At 35.6% G+C, this 24,778-nt stretch overlaps 1 protein-coding gene across 1 annotated transcript in view; it reads right to left on the bottom strand.

Annotated features, from left to right (window-relative positions):
• ccl20a.4 (chemokine (C-C motif) ligand 20a, duplicate 4) overlaps positions 1 to 7,523 on the bottom strand; it is a 33,312-nt gene extending 25,789 nt beyond the window's left edge. Inside the window, exon 1 of the mRNA XM_084118975.1 lies at positions 7,400 to 7,523. The gene's annotated coding sequence lies outside the window, so the exon portion shown is untranslated. The remainder of the gene's footprint in view (positions 1 to 7,399) is intronic.
• Between the last annotated feature and the right edge of the window lie 17,255 nt (positions 7,524 to 24,778).

Raw genomic sequence — 24,778 nt, 5'->3', positions numbered from 1 at the left:
TATAAAAACCTCAGTATTCTGGCCTAACTGTAAACACAAGGCGATCAGATTGGACCATTTAAAGGACTGTTCACACCAAAAATTATAACTATAACAATAACTATATTATCATCCACATCAAGAGACAAAAAATGTCTATTCTAAGCACACTGCAGTTTTGTTGTCTGCCGCTTTAAATGCCCGAGCTTTTTAAAGTGAGGTGGATTCTGATTGGCTGTCAACGCTTTTATCATCAGCTGGAAATGCTAAAATAGATATTGAAAGAGATATGAAAGAGATATTAGGCAATGATACGAGCAACAACATCGTTTTTCTGTCATGATTGTTATAGCTGTGGTGTGGACTTCCCTATTCTCATAGAATGATATTGATTATTTAAAGTTATTGTTATCATTATAGTTATCGTCCTCCTTGGTGTGAATGGCCCTTTAGGCAGAGACTACGGAAATTCAAAAAATAATTAGTCATGTTAAGAGAATCAAACCATTTTTGCATCCTCACAAACCTACAGAAATGCACCCAAAAGTTTGGGCACACTCTAGTGACTCAAAATTTAAGTCATTATGTAGTTTTTCGTACTAAAAGCAGCATCTGCTTTGGCATCTGCTGAAACAAACCAAATTGGTGGCTTCCACTGTAGACAAATTGAGAAGTCTATAAAAAGAGCATGCTTTAATGAGGAAAAAATAAGAAATAATAAAAAGAAAATCCTCTGTATGCCAAAACCTCTGTTTGAACTGAGACCAATTCAGAACCGTATATCAGGTTTTATGTGGTCATGTGACATCAATCCTAACACTAACTCTATATGATACACTACAAGTGAAATGACATTCCCATCAGGGTTTTGCATTGGAACAGACTGGTTCTGTTTATGTGGAAAAATTGTTAAATATGTTTTCTCTTTACTACATTCTTTACTACAAAAAATAAGTAAAATATATATATATATTGGCAAACCATCACACCACCACAATCATTAACATAAAAAACCAATGTATCTAAATATTCAGTTCCGTCATTTCATCTCCAAGCTGATTAAATGAACAAAACAGCCTCTTTTTCTTTCTCCTTGACTTAATCAAAATGAATTAAACTCTCAAACAGTCCTCGCTCATTTTTCACACAGAGAGGGGTAACAAGTAAAAAAAAAAAGGGAGAGAAAGAAGAGGAAAATGAAATAAGAGAAATGAACGGCTCATTGCTTGTGCATCCTACAGCAGTGGGGTCCCACACTGCGCCCAGTGGGGTTTACAGCATTATGGGTAATGAAAGGGGAAAAAAACTAAATGATCTAATGGTTTAGACTAGCTGGGTGGTTGTCTTTTGGAAGTGAGAAAAAAAGAGGAATAGTCACTTTCTGTTTATGCCATAGACACTCAGTAGAACATAGTGTTCTTTCTTTAACTGTACTGTATGTGTGTGTGTGTTGGGTCTTCAAAAGGTTCCAACTTATTGAGTCTACAGATCGCAGATTACAGCCAACAATACAGAGGTTTCATGCAAACAGATAAAAACAGCAAAAATTGTGGTTTCATTTTTTGCCATTTGAATGTTTTTTTTATCTTGCATTTCTTTGGTGGCATTTATGTTTTTTCTTAATTTCTTAATCAGAGGTGTTCTCTTGGGAAACTGCTGTTTAAGATGTTTGTGGTTAAATCCTCAGTCATAAACACGTGGCACATTCTACAGTCAGCACCTTCAGAAAATTTTCTCAAGACAGCTTTTAGTTTCCAATGGAAATAGGAAGTTAAAATCCACTTCATATACTGTTCTTCAATTCAAATTGTAAGGAAAATGTAGTGTGTAAATGCAAAGTCCATATCAAAAATGGTCCCCTCAATTTCACATTATTTCATCACAATTATGACATAACTATCAAACGAGCTGTTTTCACCAGTCAAATGAATGTCTATATTTGAATGACTGATTTAGGTTGTTTTTGAGACAATTCTTTAGAGCTAATTTGTGAATGCTCACTTACAAACGCCTACAATTTCCAAACTATATAGAATATATAAAGTATCTCAGTATCTCCACATGATAAAGCAGAATGTCATTTGTCACTAGAAGTGCTGCTGAATTTTTAACACACCGGTTAAAAAAAACTGTGAATGGAAGCCAAAATGAGGACTTTAACAGCTGACAACCTTTAATATTCCCTAGAAATGCAGTAACTACACCAACACTGAATCTGAGCAGATTGGCTCAGTCTTTTTGATTAACTTTGATATCACTTTTCACGCTCAGATTTCTCTTAATTTTATCACTAGAAGTGTCACTGAATTTTCAACACTACATAACATCAAACATTAAAAAAAACTGACAACCTTTAAATTGCCCTAGAAAAAAAAAAAAAAAAAAAATGCAGTAACTACATCAACAAAACAGTGGAACTGAGCAGATTGGCTCATTTTTTGATTGACTTTGATTTGATATCAATTTTCAAAAATATTTCTCTAAGCATAGTCGAACCAAGCCCATCTGTTACAGTCAATCATAGTTTAAGAGACTTGTTTTCAGTCATAATTAAATTGGCAAAACGTGTAGTTAGTTTTTTTCCTTTGTAGGGCAGTAAAAATGCAGTGTTTTTCCATTCTCAAACTACTGTTATATTTAATTCAGACGCTAAAGCCCTAAACACACCCAGCTCTCTCTAAGTCACCAAAGGCTGCACGTTGGGTTAGGGTGCGTTCCACTCAAATTCCAAAATGACTACTTTAATGCCAATTGAAACCGCTGTATGTATTTCCTACGCCACTAGTGGCACTAAATGGAACGAGGGTTTCCATGCAGGACAGTTTCCCCTCATTTTCCATTGTTCGACCAAACAGATTGTCCCACCCCAAACTCGTGCCATTGGCTGAGCCAATGCTGCTACTCAAAAACAAAAGCACAAAGACACAAGCTATTTAGAGTTTTCGTGGAAATGTTTGCAAACAGCTTACTTGGTAATCTCTGCATATTAAGCAGGGATAAGATATGGTATTTTAACACTGAAAGAAGAAAATTACAGTTTTATCCTCAAACTCATTTAAAAGAAAAAATACATTAAGTATAAAATCACACACTATGACTGAGCAGCAGGTAGGCTAGTGGAAATTGTACATACAATCTCATATTTTAACTGTATGTAAATGTCACTACAGCCGAAACCATGCCGTTTCAGTGCAGTTTTTTCCCAACCAACCGCAGTCATGCTCCAGGGAGTCTGAGCTTGTGTTGTAAGTTTTCAGCGAAGAGTAGAAAGATCGTTAGAATAAATCATTCGCTACGTTGAGGGTTGTTGGTGATGCAGATGCACTTACGCTCTACATTGCCCCACACCACCCAAATGCTCCAGATGGGGACAAAGTTTATGCAGATTGGCTCATTAACCTCACTGTGCTGATCTCTCCACAGTAATGGCACACACAGCATGATGGGGCTTCAATAATCCATCTCAACATCCTCTCCACACAACAGATTACAGTGTGGATGCCACAAACCCTGGCCCTGGAAATAACGATGGTTCAAGATGGAGTCTACATATGCGAGCGCACATGCTCAAGCGCACCCAGAAAAAGTGTTAGAACAAAAAAAAAGAAAAAGAAGGAGTCTTAGCAGCTGGTGTCACATTCCCCCTGAGGTGTTTCCGTTAATTTTAGTTCCTCAGACAGAATGGATGAACATCTCTTTGAAGTGTGGCCCATTCTGGGATATTTCTTTCAAAGCACCACAACCACACATGGAGGTACATTGTCTGTATGTGTGTGTGTTTGCGGGTTTTGTTGAGACTTGGAATGGGCGTGGCTTCCCTCAAGACACCCCTAACATTCTCCGGATTTTAGAGCTGCCTTGACATCTGTACTGTACGTCTGAAAATGATTGTTGAATGGTGACTGCTTTTCACTGTTTGCAATGAATGCCCACATTTATGCCGCCGAACGACACACACCCTTTGAACAAAACCTCGTCTTTCAGTTTTCACTTGAAAAGCAGTCACTGTGCTTACCTTCTGCAAGGGTTCTTTGATTTCTGGGAGATTTATAAAAAAGCTCTGCTCAAACTATTGACTTTATAATATTGTTAGTAATAGTAATCTTTCAGATTTCAGATGGTAGTGTTGCAAGGCTGAATTTTCAACAACCATTACTCCTGTCTTTATGTCACAATCCTTCATTCTAATATGCTGATTTGGTGCTCAAGAAACATTTCTTATTTTAATCTTGAAAAGAATTCAGCAGCTTAATTTTTTTTGTGTGGAAACCGTGATACATTTTTTCTGGCTTCTTTGATTAATGGAAAGTTCAAAAGAAAAGGATTTATTTAAAATAAAAATCTTTTGTAACATTATAAGTGTCTTTACTGTCGTTTTTTATCCATTTTATACATCTTGCTGAAAAAACAACAATGTTCTGCACCCAAATTTTTGAATGGTGTTGTTTGTGTTTGAGATGTTTTATCATGTCTTGTTTGAGCTTCCAAATCTACTATTCCACAATTATGTAGCCAGTTTCAAAGAAAAATTAAGACATGTAGCTCAACACAAAGCATGTAGGAGCCACTTAACATAGAAATAACAGAAAAATATGCCACCCATATTTTCACTTGAGATGAAGAGAGCAAGAGATCGTAGCGACATTGGCAGACCTGGTATATGATGAAGTCTGAGGATGATATAATGCCAAATGAATTGAACATGTTTCATCAATCACATTATATAAATACTGAGAAGACATGAAATTCAGAGCAGATATGAAGAGTTCAGATGCAAAAGCCTCTAAGTGCCATCTGAAATTTTCTTCTAGAATGATCATTTTTATCAAGCTCGTTTATTTAAGTTCAGTTATTTCACTTAAATGCCAATTAATAGGTAATTTTCATTGCCATTTAAGTGAAATTACTGAACTTAAATATACGAGCTTCATAAAAATGATCATTCTAGAAGAAAATTTCAGATGGCACTTAGAGGCTTTTGCATCTGAACTCTTCATATCCAGGCCGTACATTATGTTAGGGTTTGTTAAAAACGAACAAACTCACAAATTCGAACAAATTACATCTAACAAGCTCTAAAAAAAATGTAAATGGTGTCTTATATTTTAAACACGTTTCTTTCAATGCATTTGACATAAAACATTAAACCAAATGGGTTTCTCTCAGAACTGCCTTTACTTTGCAGAAATATTTTTGCAGTTAAACAGAAAAAATAGCTTTGAAACAATTTTCACTCAGAAATCGAGTAAATTTAACAAAGAATTACAAAGAAACGGCAAGGATTAAAAATTTTGAAGTAAAAAATAATAATTTTCTTGTAAAACATGCTCCAATACTGTCGAAAAATCTTTTTTTACGATGTACTTTTAGCTTCTGAAATTCCAATGTGATTTTAAATAGTATATCTATTGTTTTCTTATTTGAAAAAAACTAATTGTGAAATGTTGTGTGTTTGAGCTGTGTTATTTAAAATTAATAAATTTAAACAGTTGCGCTTGACATTTTGTTGTCTAATGCAATGACATTCATACAATCATTAAATGTTCAAATATTTTCTTAGGCCCATGTATCTTACCCAGCAGATATACCTGGCATTAAAAATATCTGGATTTGAGTGTCTTATTTTGTGCGTGTGCCCTTTTAAAATTCTTTCTGTCTGTTTGGGCCTGCTTGCTTGTGAGTGAGAGAAAGAGAAAGAGAGAGACAGTGGAAGAGAGGAGGGGGTGTTCTCTCCAGACGCCGTTGCTGTTGATCATTATGTCTGTGTTCAGGTGTCTTTGAGGGTGGCAGTAGGTGGAGATAACCCGGGAGACAGACAAAGAAGGTAGAGTGTATATGTGTGTGTGTGTTGGGGGGGGTGGGGGGTTACTTTCCGGTACAGATATAATCACAGCCTGTAATATATTTAACAGTCGTCTCTCTCTCGGTCTGTTGCGGCTTTCCGTGACCTTACTTTATCTCACTGCAGACCAGAACGGCAACAAACAGATTTCATATATTGCAATTAGACACATCTGGATCCTGTCAGAAACACCAGACAGATTTCAGAGATCAGCTGTGTACTTCTATTTCCAGTGTACTTCTGTCTGAACTGGGCTTGTATACTTTTTCTTTTAAACAGTGACTTGTCTACACAAAATACATAAACTGCTGTAGTTAATAAGTACCATTTACTGTACTGCATAACAGAAAAAAGTGCAGAGAACAATGAAACTGAAACCCAGATTAAAGGTAATTATGCACATTTAACTTGTCACTAAGCCAAGTTTATCTTCAGCCCACATACACGCATCAGTTTACCAATTTAATCTAATGATGCAGCGGTGATAATGAGAGTTTGGACGCTGAGATAATAACTCACACCAGTCTGTGTACCGACAACGGAAAGCAGTCAAACACAAGAGGTGAAATCCAGGTGATCTGGATCAAGACGTTTAGAAAACTAGAAATATCATGTCTGAGCAGATGGGGAAGGTTGCAACACTTTCCAATTTACTTCTAGCTACAAAGATTGCACGAAATGTGGCAGTGCATTTGTTTCCCATTTTATTTGCAGTTTTCAGTCGAAATGCTTCCTATACACTTTTTCAATTCTTTATACAAGTCAGTTTCGTTGCCACAATAAATGAATGCACATAATTTAAAATATCATTCAATTGGTATTGCAGCCCACTCTGGTAGTGGTATAGACTGTAACAATAGCACTCTTTGTATATGACATTAATAGTTACACATATTGTAGATTTTGAAACTACTTTAATTTGTTTCAGACAGATTCAGGAATATTATATAAAAAAAATGAGATACATAGTGCAAAATATATATCAGCTTTAAACCCCCAGTGAACTGCATGGATTATTATTCACAAAAGAAAAAAAGAAAAAGAAAAATTTATTTTTACTTCAATACAAATCATCATTTATTTCCTATATTTTTTTAAATGAGATTATTGCAATAAAATGTAAATATTCCAGTAGTGTTGGTGCAAATAAATATATATAAAAAACAATAAAATATGAAGAGAATGATTAAATATAATGGGTAAGGGTCAAGAATAACCACCCATAGAGGTTAAAAGTGGCTTTTAATAAAGAAATTTGCATCTGTGTAGCTATATCTTGTTTCAGCATTATATAAACAGAAGCTTCTGATTTATATGTAACTTATATATAAATGTAGTAATTTATTCTGATAAATACCCTAAATCAAATACATAAAACATCTGAATAAATAGCAATATATTTTTTAAAAGTCTTGCAGAAATTGCTCAATCAAACTGCAGATAAAGCACTTTTATGAATAAGTTATTGGTGACACAGTTCCTATTTCATGCGCAGCTGCCACCTACAGCTTTTACCCTTAATTCATGACCAATATCTTCAACTTTTGCATTGTGAGAGCAAAGTGAAGGTTTACATACCTCCTTTAAAATCTTAAGAAGACGTGAAGGAAGACATTCCACGTAAGGAGCATTTGTATCGCTTCAGAAATGTCCTCGGATCCTCCAGCTGGTTGGATCTGCGCCGGTCAGTCACCGCTGAATCGCTGTAGTTCCACTCGCACTCTGAATGATTCCACAAATGGGGCGGGGCTTTGTGTCACATGACAGACTACAAAACATTTGATTGGCCACTGTGATGTAGGTTGACACAATGCTGTTGCTTGTGATTGGTTGAGTGTGAAGCTATTTGACGTTGAGCTCGATATGTGTTAAGAATTTGGTGAAGGGGGGCGAATAAGTGTGGGTGGGTGGGGTCCTTCAGAAAAAAAAAGAAAGAAGCAAGGCCCATATTTTCTGCGAGTCTGTCAGTGTCGAGATTTCCAGCTTAAAGATGCTTAAAACGTATACTGACCATGAAAGGAATGTATTCAAAGAAAAATGTGAGAGAAAAAGATTTTACAATATTTGAAATAAAATACAAATATATTTTTGTGAAAGAATATTCATATACATTTTTTTTATTGTATCTTATAAATGTTAGACAACTAGTTCCCGGATCAACATACTGAAGAATTGTAGAGCAATCACATTTTACACTTAATTTGATCTCTGAACGCTTTGCAATGTGTGTTTTTAGTGTGCTTACAATAGCTGTGTTACTTGATTTGCTCTTTTCTCTACCTGTAGACTTCCTGTTTACCCCACAAACCACAAATCTGAATGAATTTGCTTGGCTTACAGAAGAGAAAGAGTATTGCTGTTGGGACACTTTTAAACAGACACATTTGCATTCCTTTTGGTAAGGGCAAGCAGAAGGAATTCATTAAAGCATCCTTAAACAGTTCCATTGAGGTATGTTTTTGACCATCATCTGGAACAGATTCGATTTTAATTGACAATTAGTTCCCCGAGATCTATAAAACAACAAATGAGAAAAAAAAAAACATTAGTCTTACAGTGCTTCTTCTCTCCTCTGTGCTGTTTCTGCTGAACCACAGAGCTCTATGACACATTTCAGTGAATTATTTACAAAAGACAAACTCAAAATAGGATTCAGTCCTCCTTATTTGAGCAATGAGCATCACTCCTCAAAGCTATCGGGCCAAATAGATTGTAAAACAGCTGTAAAAATTGAAATCTGTAAAAATGACAGTCATCATCATTTACTCACCATCACGTTGTTTCCAACCATATGATTTTCTTCCTTCCGTGAAGACAAAAGGGAGTTAGAAGACTGGAGTCACTTTGAACACTTTTATGGGTAATTGCTTAGAGCATTTTTCAGAATATAACCTTTTGTGTTTCATAGTAGAAAGTCGTATAGGACCGGAATGACATGAGGGTGCGTAAATGATAATTTGGGTGTGTGTTTCAAACTAAGGGGCCATTATGACACCATTTTCAACTAAAAACAGAAAACTTACAGTATGTGTTTTGGCCGTTCAGTTACACGACAACCGCATTTTTGAAATAGATACCATTATCATCTCTGTATAAACAACAAAAATGCAAATTAGTGACAACGATGACATCATGCGTATGCGTATCACGTTGTCGTGTACCCTAATTCTTTAAAGGTAAACGTTTACAAGACAACTACTAAAAATGGAAAAGTTGTCAAAATGATCCCTGTTCACACGGATCCATGAAAACGATTAAAAACGCTGTATTATGCACCAGGCCAGTAGATGGCGATGTCATTTTGTAAAGAAAAACTGCACCAACTGAACACGTAATTTTCAGTATCGTTTTCAAAAACTTGCACTTTGAGTCTCGTTTTCAAAAGTTAATTTTTTCAGGCCTCCAAAACACCATTGTTGTGTAAATGAACGGCCAAACGCATAAAAATGTTTGAAAACACTGTGGTGTAAGCGGCCCCTTAATATAGGCTAAAAAGACAGTATTTGATTTGAACACAGGCTATATATTCATCTTTGAACAATCAGAAAGCAACAAATTTATGTTAATCATTTTGGAAGAAGAACTTTAATGAAAAAGATTCATTCTTAAATTTTAGCTCTTCTAACATTCTGTCCCCATATGCTCACAGTTTTGTATAATCGTTTCTGTTTATTATGTTGTCTGTTGAAACCGCAATTTATAAGGATGTGGTAGACAGTGTGAAGGAAAATTAATCTTTTTCCTTTTCGCACACACACACACATTCATGTGCTCAGTAGTTATTTGCAGGGTTGATAAATTCGCTCCTACTAAAGGATAATCCATAATGAAAGTGTTGCACGTTTGTGCAGCAGAGGCTAGTTTCTGTCGTCTCCATGGTGATTTGACATAGATGTTCACATGTGGGTAAAAACATTTCACTGGGATGGTATTCAGTGCTGGAATTTATTGCTAAATTTAGGCAGGACATTTTCACAGTTATCTGGCTGACACCGCAGTGTAGAGACCACATTATAAATTGTGTTTGGCAGAGTGTTATGAAGAAAAACTCACATCAAGTATATTTTTTATTATATCATTACAAGCAAATTTTTTGAAATTACTGTTGGATAAACCCTGACGCTGCTTTGCAAATCAATTTAAATTAGGATGACACGTAATTTTATAACCGAGGTCATACCAAAACACTGTTTGTGTGTGATCAGAATGATTGTTCCACCTTTTGTCACTGTCATCACGTGTGGAAATCTGATCTGCTATACTTGATTACCATGGCAACCTACCAAAGCCAGGGATTTAGGAATATCAGTGCCAAACACTAGGCAAATTTCAATGTGAGCTTTGACAAAAGCCTATCAATCAGCTTTAGCCAGAAGTGAATTATAAAGAAAATCAGTAAACATGTTCAAAAATGTAAAAAAAAAAAATATTTATCAAGTACATGCTTTATAGTTTACAAAAGAAGACAAGAGCTGCATCCAAAATTGTGTGTACTCTCTTGAGAAGGTACTTATTTTGAACCGCTAAAAAGTATGTTCTATATAGTATGAATGTGTGTATGTAATCCGGATGATAGAAGCTTACTTGGCATGCCAATTTTGCAAATGGAGCTTGAGGCAAGTAAGTTTTAGCGCCATGTCACGTTAATCAATACGTCATTTCATGTTGCATTTTTATTTGCTAGTCAGAAGTAGGTCATAGCAGTAGCAAACAGTGAGATGATCATGCAAAATTTCTGACACTTTCAGATAATTATCACAGGCTATCTTTGACTGTGTCAACGGCCATCTTTGAACCTCTCTCACCGTATGATGTATGACCACCATTTAGGAGCCATGACCACAGAAATCACCACGATTGGCCATCTTTCATCTGGGACAGCCCAAAGTTGTACAATGTGTACTGGGCATATGACTTTTCTGTGTGGATGAGGGGGCTGGAGGAGCTTCGTGTCAGATCTCAGAATGTCTGGTTGATTGCTGACATGCCTTGAGTGAGGGCAGATGTTTGTTAATTGGAGTGATTAGGTCTTAATGAGGGGAAAGGTCCTTAACTGGGCACCCACTGTTTTAGCCAATAACACGTTGCTCATGTCAGCTCAGCTGCTGGTAACGAGCACTACAGAACCCCTCAGCCGATAAACTAAAGAGATCAAAGCATCAGGATTCATTTTGGAATTCTAATTGCTCTCAATGTTCATATTTTTAAAACAGAAAACATTTGGTAGTGTATGAATTTGTATTTCAAATCAGTACACACAGACAACACACTTGTCTGTACATGTACTGAATTCTTTGCATGCTTTCTACGATAATTAAAAGCATGTGAGGCTCTCTGTAGTAATGCCCACAACTTGCTTCTTTCTTGATCTGAGGGACAAGAAAACATGACGATTTTCACTGGAACTGCTTATGAAACTCAACCGGGCTTAATATTTAACCCTAATTGTGAGTTTTTGTGGTCCTGTCTCCCTCTGAATGTCAGCTGATTTGGTGTCTTCATGACCTGGGCTGAACAGTGGTGTGTTGTGTGTCTGATACAGAGGGAGATGCTGAGTAACATGTCTGGGTTTCGGGGTGACTGGCGGTTACTTCTGAAGCCGTTATGCAACTGTGGCTGTTCACTTGGAGTGTAAATGGAGGAAGGACATTCTGATCCACCAAGAGGAAGTGGCTGTGAAACTACGTAAGGGCCCATTTTTTGAAAAACAATCCTTCTTCCTCTAATCCTGAATCAGATCTGTCTGGATTTTGTTTTACACATGTGTCCAGATAGAACCAGATTTAGCCACACAACTTCCATTTATAACATTCATTTCACTCTCACATGCTCTACTGCCAAGGATTATGGGTATACACTCTGGTCAGTTAGCAACAATAGTTGAGTCTGGTTGATTTTGATAATTTCGACCATATCACCTACCCATCCACCCATCCATCCATCCATCCATCCAAATTTGGGGTCATTGTTTTTTATATATATATATATATATTCATATTCATATTCTGCAAGGAAGCTTTACATTGATCAAAAGGGACAGTAATGAAATTTGTTATAAAAATATACCAAATAAATGCAGTTCCTTTGAAATGACTGTTCATTAAAGATTCCAAAAAATTACAGTTCTTACAATATTTATACATTACAATAACAGCACAACAGTTTTTAACATTGATAATAGTAAGACATGTTTTTTGAGCAGCAAATCAGCATTTTAGAATGATTTCTGAAGGATCATGTGACACTGAAGACTGAAGTATCTCCTTCAACACTTAATATGTACGGAGCCCCACACATGACATGCAGGAAAAAATAGGCTAAATCGTGCACACGATTTACTATTTGTTTCCTTGATTTGATATATCGTGCACACGATTTATAAATCGAGGTAACAAATTAGTAAATTGTCTGCACGATTTAGTAAATCGAGGGAATGAATTAGTAAATCATGCACACGATTTGTTTCTTGCATGTCATGTGCAGGGCACTGTAAATATTCAAGCAAATAATGTTTTTTATCATTGCATTTTGGTGGTGGCAAATGGATTTGAAATTAAATGAGAGTAAATAAATGATGGCAGAATTTTCTTTTTATGTGAACTATTCCTTTAACTAAACATTGGCACCTCACAAAGCACCAAAAGCCACTCACATCAGGCTGCTAAAAGTGCTATTGTAACTATTCTTATCTAACATTCACCTCCATAAATGCACATCTGTGAAAAGTGAGTTTGTTCTTCTACTTGTTCCAACAGCCTGTTTTAAATTCAAATTGAATTCACCACATTCTCAATAAACACCTTGTAATTAATTTCAATTCAAGCCTTACAGGCCCTTTCTTAAAGTCCATGCCACTTGGGATAGGTGCTGATGGCAGAATTAGGCAGTGAGCATTACGATGTTCCCTGGGGCGCCGGGCCTGTCGCACTGATGTGAAAGCGCGGCATGACGTGTGGACAAGATGCAGGCAGTTGGATGGCTGGAGGTCTGCTGTGGGGGTTATTCTGCATTGTTGTTGGCTTGGCCTACATGCTCAGCCAAGCATATTCTCTTACTGCAGACACACATCTAACATCACTGATGCATCTCTCAGTGCATCATCTTTCTTCTCCGTCTCTTTTCACTCTCGTTCGAATCAACGTCTCATGATTAAGGATGCTGCCAACAGGCATTATAATGACGATCACGCTCTGGCTAATGCCATGTTGTTGCTGCATAATTTAAGCCTATTTTAAAAATAAATGGCAGTATTGTGTCCATAGCGCTGCCCTGGTCTAAAACACGCATGTTAAGTTCGGCAAAATGGTTTTGTAACATTGGCACTGATGCATTTCTTTAGCCATCTGAAAAGTAAAAAAAAAAAAAAAAAATTAGCATCTTATTAATATTGGATGTATATCAGGACAGTCATCGTCTGCAACGTAATGTGGCCAAAAATATGACAATCACTTATTTGGCTGCATTTTACTCTGTCACTATTCCTCACCACTCCAGATGGACACACATGCAGGTTTCATGAATTGTTCATCATTGTTATGTACGCTGTACGAATTGTGCGTGGGTGTGTGTGTGTGTGTGTGTGTGTGTGTGTCACACTGTGGAAAAACACTGTATTTCAGTTGTTCAGTTGAACATATATATATATATATATATATATATATATATATATATATATATATATATATATATATATATATATATATATATTTATTTATTTATTTATTTATTTATTTTTAAATCCTCCACTTCAAAAACCTTCCTGTTTTGCATATATTTAAACATTTGTCAGTTTTAGAACTTCAGCTTTAATTTTTTAGGATGTGTAACTGTCATAAGCACTAAAAGCATTTCTAACATTGGTTTTCCTGGTACTGAGCCGAGAGGTACAAGCCGCTGAAATAAATTTAATCTTAAAGTTCAAAAGGTCATGAGCAGGTATTTAGAAAAGCACAACTCTAAAGCAGCTTTCAACGGGGTTTGGGCTTGACTGACAGGGTGTTAGCCAATCAGGATTGAGCAGAGTGACATTGATTGGATGTGTTACTAATAAGTCTTGACAGCAAGAAAGATGGTAAGTCTCTGCTGTTCTCAGACCTTCAATGATATTATAAATCTGTATAGAATCAGAAATAACCCGCTGATTTCAACTCGTTTTTTTTTTCTGCAACCATCTGCATTGATTATCTGCTTTCAAATGGCGACTTTTACAAATAAGGTAAGGACTTAGACCTTGTTCCACAAGACATAATTATAAAAAAAAAATGTTTAATCAAAATAGTTTCTTAATTTTTATCCAACATTTAAATCAAAAGCTGACACACAAATTACGTATCTATTCTCATCAGTGTGTTTTTTTTTTTTTTTTTAATGGTGGATGAATAGACGGAAATGCAAGATATGTTTGCAGATGTTACAACAATCAAAAATGTGTTGTGTGTAGAGTGGGAAGGTTTTGGGTTTGATTCCCAAGGAAAACACCACCCAATGAAATATATATATTTTGTATAAAAGTGTCTTCCAAATGCATGCATGTAATCAGAGTTGGAGAAAGTTATAAAAGTAATGCATTACAATATTGCGTTACTCCCTAAAAATGTAACTAATTGTGTTAGTTACGTTTTATGAAAAGTAATGCATCCCTTTACTTTTGTGTTACTTTTTCTCATCAGGGCTCTATTTTTTGGCAAATGTAATGGCTCTTTCACACCAAAAGTGAAATAAATAAGCCTCAGACTGAAGGAAATGCAAATTCATGCTAGTAGAGAGCAAAGCTCAAACAAACATTTGAGCTGCGCCGCCATTCTGGATCGCAGAAGAAAGTTCAACATTCTTACTTCAGCAAAACAAATGTGATGTTTATTGGATCAGCGAAGGTCAGCTGTAAAGATGCTTAATAAAGTGAGATTAAATACATAAAGTATAGTTGTGTAATTTAACATTTAATTATTGCAGGTTTGCGTAATATTCTTGAGTTTGCATTTTACTGTTGAATCTGTTTTTGTACAAGTGCGATGAGTAAATGCATGTTCACATTTAGTCCACAACTACAATGACCATCATGTTCACACAGCGCACACAACACCTCTGCACTTACTCCTGGGGCAAGTACCATGATGGTAGTTGAACAAACTCAGGGTAAAGTAATGTTACTTTACTAGTTACTTGAAAAAAGTCATCTGATTACGTAACTTACATTAACTTGTAATGCGTCACCCCCAGCACTGCATGTAATGTAAATAAATATTCTCTTATTGTGCACAATGTAGTTTGCTGTTGATTCTATTGATTTGTAAATCTATATGTACAATATTTCATAGTGAAATGTATTTAAACTTCTGTGTTACAGAGTTATAATAACAGAGTTTAGACATTACGAACAACAAGGAATGTGAATCACAGTTCGCCCGGGGCCTGTAAATCACATGGCCTTTTGGTCTCTGTGTTTATTCCACAGAATTATGGGATATGATGCACGTCAAAAGTCACAATGTCACAAAAACACTATATTTCCTGCCAAGTGTCCCTGTCATCAAAAGCTACTACAAAAGGACAGCTTGTCAAGTCAAAGTCTCAGAGTTTAAAAAGCCTTGGGCCTAATAAGCTTAAATAGAAATCAGTTCAAAACTAATTTTTGGCATATATTACTTTGCTGTCGGGCTTTAAAGTTTAGGTTTACAAATACCATGTAAAGACCTCATACAGATTCAGAGAAAGGATTATTTAATCAGATTTAAATGAGATTTAAATGAGATTTAGAGTATTGTTTTAAGTCAAATGTTTTGTTTCCTTTTTTCCTATCGTTCCTGGCAGATTTCCAGTGAAACAGCCTTCCAGATGTTACTTACACAACATATAAAGATGCAGATTGAAACATTTTTCATCAGGCGCTAGATTTACTCGATTGTAGGGAACTATTATTATTTTTATTTATTTTTTAACAAAAAGGCATAATGCAATTTAAATCCAATCCTAAATGCCAGGTGGCCTGTGCAGAACTCCCAGAATTCTCTCTTGCTGGCTTCTGTTAGGATACAAGCTGTGATACTTTGTGCAATATATAATTTGTGTTTTTGGTCACTTTTTAAAAAAAGTGTATTGCAGTACCAAAATAATGTTTGCCACATGTCTTTTAAACAGTATTTTAGTATTAATATAGCAATGACAATGAAAAGCATGAATGGAAAATATGTGGTAACATATCCCCTGACTTTTCAACTATGAAAACATTTTAAATGTTAAATAGCAAAAAACAAAACAAAAAAAAAAACACTATAATAGGCATAATTCAATAAAATTGTATTAAATAATATTGATATTATTATTCAAAGTTTTTGTAACTCTATTTGATCTGCAAATTATATATAGCGATAATTGATATATAAGCTAACATGCATTTTGAAAATACAAATAGCTGTGGAATAAAAGTACTTCCAGGGTCAAAGTTCAGACAAAGGAAGCAGGTGCTCAAATGTGCACTAATCAATCACGGAGAGTGTATGATGTCTCCGAGTTGTCCAGTGAGTTGATTTACATATTTCATTGGTTTCACTATTTAATGTTTGTGTGCAAGATTTTTTTTTATACAAGATGCCATGGATGCCATATTGGAAAATTAATCTTTTATGAGTAGTTGTCACTTGTTATGACCCTTGCTTCAGTTGTCCTTTATAATGGCAAGATGTTAATAAACACTGAAGCCAACTATTTCAAAACTTGAATCTGAATGCACACTTTAATTCAAACCAACATTACAGTCTGCCATAACCTAAATTCATCTGATTGTTGAACACATGATCACATTTATTAAATGCTCAGATGCTGGGAGATCAAAATGATTTCTCTAGTAATGAGATGACATCTGCAGCAATGCTGCATTGTGTGTGTGTGTGTGTGTGTGTGTGTGTGTGTGTGTGTGTGTTGTTTACTTCAGGAACTGTGAAGCCCATGGGGGAGGCTGAGAGGTGGGCAAACAGGAAGTGACACGATTGTGTGCGTGTTCTGTGCCTGTGTGGACTGACCCTAATCATAACGGACAGTTTTCGCTTATATAAGTGGCTCAAAACAGTCAGCAGGCCTGAAGACCATCCTGAAGCAACATATGTGACTTTATAAGTGAATATGTGCACATGCATGTATGCATCAATGTCCACTTTCTTTAATGTTGAAACACACAAGTGTCTCCCGCTCTGCTTATGCAAGCAACACTGTCTTTCCATACTGTTTTGATAAACACATTATCCACACCGTCTTAATTTCTTCTCATCTCTGTACATAAGAGCACCTCTCAAAGCATCTCGCAGTTAAAGTGCTGATCTAGAATCAGATTTTTCCCCTTTCCTGGCACAATCTCAGTGAAATAAACAGATTCTGGCTCAGCACTCCTACACATCTGACTATTCAAGGCAAAAAAACATATGAAGAATAATGCTGAGGATGAGAGGACGTAAGCACAACCGCCGGCTTTATCAGTGGTGAAAACGCACACACGCAAGCAGGAGGATGAGGATTTGCTGTGGTATTTACTGAATGCTCAGGTTAACTCTTTTCATTGGTGTATAAGTGAGTGTACTGTACTGTATGTATTGGTGGTTTGCTGCTGATGGTGGCTTTGCATTGAGAGCAGATCTGCGCGCTGGCTTCAGCGTTTTACACACGCCGTTTCATAGCGGACAAACTAAAGTCACACACCTGAACCCGGCATGAGGTGTCAACAATACAATCTCATAAACAAGCATCTTAACAGTATTGTTAAAGCTCTAATGCCTAAATAAAGTGAGGGCAATGTATATTTGGACTCTGTATTGTGTAGCAGTTGCTTTAGCAGGATGTTGTTTAAAGAATGATGTTCTCTTTAATATAATTTTTTTTCTGCAGTGATATCTACTGCTGTTCAAAAAGTCTGTTCAAAAAGTTTTTTAAAGAAATTAATCATTTTATTCCAATCAAAAGACAATAAATACATTTTAAAATGGTCCAAAGGATTTCTATTTAAAAAAAAATGCTGTTCTTTTCTTATTGTTAACTATATTCATAATAATAAGAAATGTTTCTTGAGCAGCAAATCAGCATATTACAATGATTTCTGAAGGATCATGAGACACTGAAGACTGGAGTAATGATGCTGAAAATTCAGCTTCGCCATCACACAAATAAATTGCTTTTTAAAAATATATTAAAATTGAAAACAGTTATTTTAAATTGTAATAATATTTCACAATATTACTGTATTTTTTATTTTATATAATGTAGCCCTGGTGGGCATAAGAGACTTTTTTTCAGAAGCATTAAAAAAATGTTACCGACCGACCCCACACTTTTAAGAGCAAATGGTGACATTTTAGATCTCTTGCTTTTCCCATTTTCCTTTTCTTTATATAATCTCACTGTGTCACTGTCCTTTGCCATTTATAAATATGATGACTCCTCTCTTCGTCTTGTGGCCACATATTTATTTTAGTATCATTTTATTTTGATGGTCCACTTTAGACATTCTACTAACTATGAGCCTAACCATAACCCTACATGTCAACTAACTCTCATTATAGTATTATCAGACTGCTAACTTGCTAAGTTACTTAGTAGACTAGTCTAAAGTGGACCATCAAAATAAAGTGTAACCTATATTAGTTATTCTATTTAATCATTCATTTTATATCGCTATACTTGTACAATACCTCCTGGTAAGCCTTATAGGTATACTTGTTTCTTTTTTTCTTTTCTTTTTATTAAAGTTGAAGCTGATATTTCAAAGAACTGAAAACTCCATGAAATGCAACCAGTGAGTAATAAGATTTTCCTTTGCCACTTCACTCAAAAGTTATAAAAACAGTGTGTCATCTTTGAGTTTCCCAATTTATTCTTTAGTCTGTACTATGAGTAAAAAATATGAGTAAGGGGAAAATGGGACAGGACTGATGTTGAGCGAATCTCTGTGATTGTCCAGGGTTATTGAAAGAGCTGATATTACATGTCAGTTAGTTCAGTTGTGGGTCTCTCGTATATGATCATTGTGGCTTTCTTAGATGTTGTCGCAATATAGTGCATTTCCAGCGCGAGGGTGAGAATTTACACAAAGCTGATCATCATTCTTCTTTAACAAGCTTTCTGCCATGCAGGCCTGAGACCAAACCCTACGTCCTGACTCAACCAATCTAACAACAAAATCAATGCATGTTTATGTGTGAGTAAACATTTTCATTAAACTCAAGTGCCACTTAAACGCACAGTAGACTCAGTCATTAGTAGACTCAGTCATTAGGAATGATAATGAATCTTTCCTAAACAAGTACAAAAAACTGAGGCCATACTCACTTCCTGTGTGCAGTTTAAATGGGAAGCATAAGGCGCTTTCACTGATGATTTACATGGTGTAAATAGGGTCATATCGTGTTTAAAAAATAAATAAAAAATCATTTTATTTTTTCCACCTCAGATCCATTTATGAAGTTAGTCAAGATTTCCTGCATCAAAAGTAACAATGCATAGTTATAAGTTGTGTCTGTCTGGTCCAATTTAGTTGGCAGTGCCCATGCTTCAATAACAAGCTCTCAAAGCCTGCATGACATTCATAAGGTACAGATTCATACAGCTAAAGGATCCTATGTCAGATTCTTGCTTCTAAAATAGTCAAGAGCAACACAATAAATGGTTGTTTTGCCATATCTTACTCTTATTGTTAAATACCAGCTGGGAAAAAAAGTATTGTCTTTTGTTTTTTTAGGGATAATAATGTTTACAATTCAACTTCCTATTTAATACCCGATACCAGATTATAGGCTACATTGCTGCTTGTCAAGTCTTTGCTGTTTAGTTTAAACTGGTGTTCATTTTATGGACGAAGTAAGTATCCTACATCAAACAGCTTAATCTTTCATGATATGATGATGCCTTTAACTTTAAAGCAATTTAGACACAATTGTTCAGTCAGTATTGATGCTGAGGAGCCGTCTGTATTGTCATTTGTTTCAGAAAATAGTCTATTCTTGTCTCAAGCTAGCTGTTGTTGCACTGATTTTTTTGAAAAAGAGCAAAGAGATATTCATGGAAAATGTAGGCCGCATAAAAATGTGTAAGCAGAACTGGAGCAGCACAAATGAAAATAAACACAACAGAACTTTTAATTAGCAAGTGAAAATACATTTACTGTTCACGCATTCAGAAAAAGGGTCGACAGAACTCCTTAGGGATGTTCTCTCTTTCTCTTGCAATACATTTCATTCTCTCTCGTTCTCTCTCACTCGGCATCCTTCTTCATAATCTATTTTTCTCTTTCTTTTAGAGCCTTTGTTTCAGGCCCTTTTTTATTAGGCTACTTTTTAATAAAATAAAATAAAGGCAATAGGCTTTTTTTGTTGTTATTGTTGCTGATTGTGGAAAAACGTAGACCTACCTGTGGCGACATTTATGCAAAATGATATGTTTGGACGTTTCGCTACACTTTCCTTTGGTTGTTGTCCGTATTGTGTTCAGACATTACGCTAAACCGAACCGATAGTGTAAAAAAAAAAAAAGCAAATGTGAGATAAAACACATTTGCTGAAGCAGCCATGTCATTTCAACTTGCTTCTACAAGAATCTGCTCTTTTATCGTGACTCGCGTTTCACTGAACTCGTACCCGAGCTCTACGCATCACAAGTAGGCTACAAAGCTACCAGGTTAGCTACTACTGAAAATAGTATTTTGCAAGGAACTGCGGTATTGTAAGTCTTAATTATTCGATAAACACAGCCCCTGTAATTATCATTTGTTTGAAAAGGAATAAAAGTTGTTGATGTTTTACTGCCACTAGTGTTCATTTCAGCTGGAAACTGCAGTGAATTGTATGGTTAAGTTTAAATTTGTAGGCAGAGGCACGTTTTTTCCCCCAGTGAACCTATATGCTGCAAATTCTATTGTCAATTTCTTGACTGAACTTAAAATATGAGGTTAATTATTAATTATTTTAAGAAGATTCTAAAATGGAAACTCCAGCAAAAAAAAAAAAAAAAAAAAAGTGTTTATCTGAATTTTAACCATATTTATTATAACCTCGGAAGAGGGTAAATGGGGTAGAACCACAAAAAGCCTATTTGAACTCTTCATTTTAAAGTAATGTAATAGAAAAGCTGGATTGAGTTGCATTACTTGTTTTCCTGCACGTTTTAAATTGCTAAAATTCAAGATGGTGGAGCTAAGAGATGACGGTGTGGAGTATGGTGGAATCTCTTTATTGTTTTGTAACAAAAAAACAAGCCAGATTCAGTGCGGTTTCTGCGTCACTACTGCGAAGTCACAGCGTTTAAGAGAAGATAAACTCAGGGCATACGGTCCAGACTCCCCTCTGGATTTTATTCAGATAAATACAGGTTTGTGCTGCCAGTGGGGGAAGCACAGGCCGACGTGACCCCACCCTCTAACTACAGCCTTGAGGTCTGTGTGTGTTAAAAATACCTCACAGTGACCCAAGCACAAGAGTGATCCCGTCCGCCATACTCACGCTTTCTCCTCCTTTTTATTCTCTTCTTCACTTTCTGCACATAATGCAATACATTGTTTGTCTACCATAGGATGTATATCTATTAAAATGTATAGCACTTTTTATTAAATGCAAATCAAAGAAGATGAAAAAAACAAAGAGACAAGAATAATATTTATGTTGAATAGCCTATTCATTTATTTTTAATTATGACATTATTTTTCATGACAAATAAACATCTTTCCCTCTAAATTGTCATTACTGTAATACATCTGGATAATTTTTTTTGTGTGTGAAATAATTCCCATTATGCTCAATGCTTAATTCTTATTCTAATAAAAATTACTACAGTACAGTGTGTGTAAATGGGGCGAATTCAGTTCGATTTGGACACTTTTTCCCAGTCATCTCAATGGAAAAATTGTCCCAATATATGGGGTCAGTAAAATATAATTTTTTAATTAATACTTTTATTCAGCAAGGATGCATTAAATTGATCAAAGTGGCAGTAAATATATTTATAATGTTACAAAAGATTTCTATTTTAAATAAATGCTTTTCAACTTTATGAATCCTGAATAAAATGATGGTATCATGAAAAAATATTAAGCAGCACAACTTTTTTTTTCAACATTGATAATAATAAGAAATGTTTCTTGAGCAGCAAATTTATAATGATTTCTGAAGGATCATGTGACACTGAAAATTCAGCTTTGCCAAAACAGGAATTACTATTTAAATAATATATTATTTTATATATTAATATACTTATATATTTATAATATACTTAATATATTTATATACTTATTTCATACTTTTAGTTTTGTGGCAAAATCTGGCCAGACAGAAATTCAAGGGTTTATGTCAATATATCAATGTATGGCCCAAAATAAGTAAAAGATAAGGTTATGACTTGTGCACTTCAATAACAGCCTCCCTCAAATGCTTCAAATGAAACAGTTCTCTCTTATGAATGTTAACAGGGCTTATAGAAATATACAGCTACATACTGTGGGCAAACAGAGGGAGTATCTGCGATAACAGGGCGTTGACGTCAGCTGGGTCGTATCTGGAAGCAGTTTGGCAGCTTAGAGCAAAAAGCACACACTGCACTGCATACACACACACATACAGACAGCAGCGACGGCCTGAACTGTCCTTTTGTGTGCTGCTTCATGAAGGATGGGGCTCATCTGTGTATGGGTGGGTGTAGGGCCTGTCGGGGTGGGGGTCAGTGAATGTATGCAGTGGGAAACACACAGCCTGTGTTGTGTTTTTGCGTGAAGGCATCTTTGTATGAAATATGCAGCACATTATGTGTGTGTGGTTTTGGGGGGTTGGATGAGGCTGGTAGCATTTAGCATGATAATGGCACACACTTTGAATTGAACGTCATGTGAATAATCAAAGGTTCTGATGTTCGCAATCATATCACATTCCTGAATGCTTATGAGGGACTGGTTGTCTTCAATTACTTGAAACACCATCATTTAAATACAAGAAGGAAAAAAGATTTTACGTCATTATATCTGGAAAAATAGCTTCAGTTCAACAGGTCAATTATTATTTCACCTTTTTCATGTTTTATATAATCAGATGTTTTTATTTCACCATGATCACTGTGTGTGTGTGTGTGTGTGCGTGTGTGCATATATAGCCTACACACACACACACACACACACACACACACACATACACACACACAGACATATAAACTAGACGGTGATAGATAGATAGATAGATAGATAGATAGATAGATAGATAGATAGATAGATAGATAGATAGATAGATAGATGGATGGATGGATGGATGGATGGAGGGATGGAGGGATGATAGGGCGTTCACTATATTTTATTTTGTAGTCAAACAATAAAGAAAAAAAAAACCTTTGTATGATTAGAATAAATGAATGCTGTCATCTAGTGGTAGAAATACAACAACGCAGCTCAACATACTACTGTTGATGTAATATAACGCGTCATAATGCGATATAAGTGTCAAGATAAGCGACTTATTAGTTTATTAGAATTTAAATCTAATGTTATAAATGTTTGTTATTTATTAGTTATTTCATTAGTTTTCGTTGTTCTTGTTTTTATAGCCTATAGGCTAGCATACCCTAAAAGGGTAGGCCACGAGGCAAAAACACTTACAGTAGCCTAGCTGTCCCTAAACAGATGTTTAGATAGCAGATAATTCAAGTAAAACTCATCGTCTTTTCCAGCTAATGTTTACGAGCTGTATAAATGCTGTACAAGCTTTTATCGATCCCAAACAAAAAGTAGTGCAGTGTGTGCCGGTATCCGATAGAGGGCGACATTACTCTGTGTGGACCCTGTGGTGTGGATAGTTGGCACAGATTTGGCATTGAAATGGAAAAACACAAACACGTGGTCATCATCAGTATAGTGAGAGTGAATATATTAATTATCAGTTAACTATTTTTAGTCAAGTCGTCTTTTAACAATTGAATTAGTGCACATGGGTGTGATATCATTCAAACAGGGTCAGGAGCTTTAACAATGAGTAGAAGCCAACTGCTAAAATTAGCAGGAGAGATTTCAGTCACATCTGGAACTCTCTCTCTCTCTCTCTCTCTCTCTCTCTCTCTCTCTCTCTCTCTCTCTCTCTCTCTCTCTCTCAATAATTGACTTCCATTCTTGCTTGAGAACTAGGAGCCTGGCTCCCTCACACATGAAAGGCTAGTGTGAGTGTGTGTTTGATGAAAGGGTTGTGTGTGTGTGTGTGTGTGTGGGTAGAGGGCAGTAATTACAGCTATTCTTCAGAGCTGATAGTCAGAAGCCGCCACAGTCACACCCCTTCCTGTCTGAGAGAGCCGATCCATGACTCCTGCTGCTAATACAAGACTTACATCTGCCTCAACATCACACAGTTTGGACTCTACTCTGTAAATGTCACAGTTAATAGGCTACTCCACCTTATCAGTCTCAAAGGATATTAATATAATTCTTTTTTTTCTTTTTTTATTGATTGAACATGCTAATACATTTAGAAAAACAACTTAAGGTTTTGTAAGGAGAATGTTTTACAAGAAAATACCATTTCAAATTTCATTTTTCATGATACTTGCCATTTTTTGTAATTATTAGTGAAGTTTATTAGCAATTTCTGAGTGAAAATGAGTTTCAAAGGAAATCTTTCTTCAATCCTAAATATACATTACACACACACACACACACACACACACACACACACACACACACACACACACACACACACACACACAAAATTCGGGTACATTGAGGCACTATTTATTAGTCTAAATGTATCTGAAATCTCCATTTTTAAAATTCACAGCAAGTTAAACCCAAACAATTGTAGCAACATAGCCTACAGTAAAAAACAAAAAAGTATCAGATTTTTTTTATTCAGCCTAGCCTACAAACATAGCTTATCAGTTTGATTATATTTACAGAACTAAAAGGATATATGCGTAAAATAGAAAATAGTGTAGATAAGTAATAAAACAGATGAGGTGTGT

Source organism: Abramis brama (assembly GCF_963993115.1).
Source record: "Abramis brama genome assembly, chromosome: 7".
Lineage (NCBI taxonomy): Eukaryota > Metazoa > Chordata > Actinopteri > Cypriniformes > Leuciscidae > Abramis > Abramis brama.
This window is presented reverse-complemented; position numbering and strand designations above follow the sequence as displayed.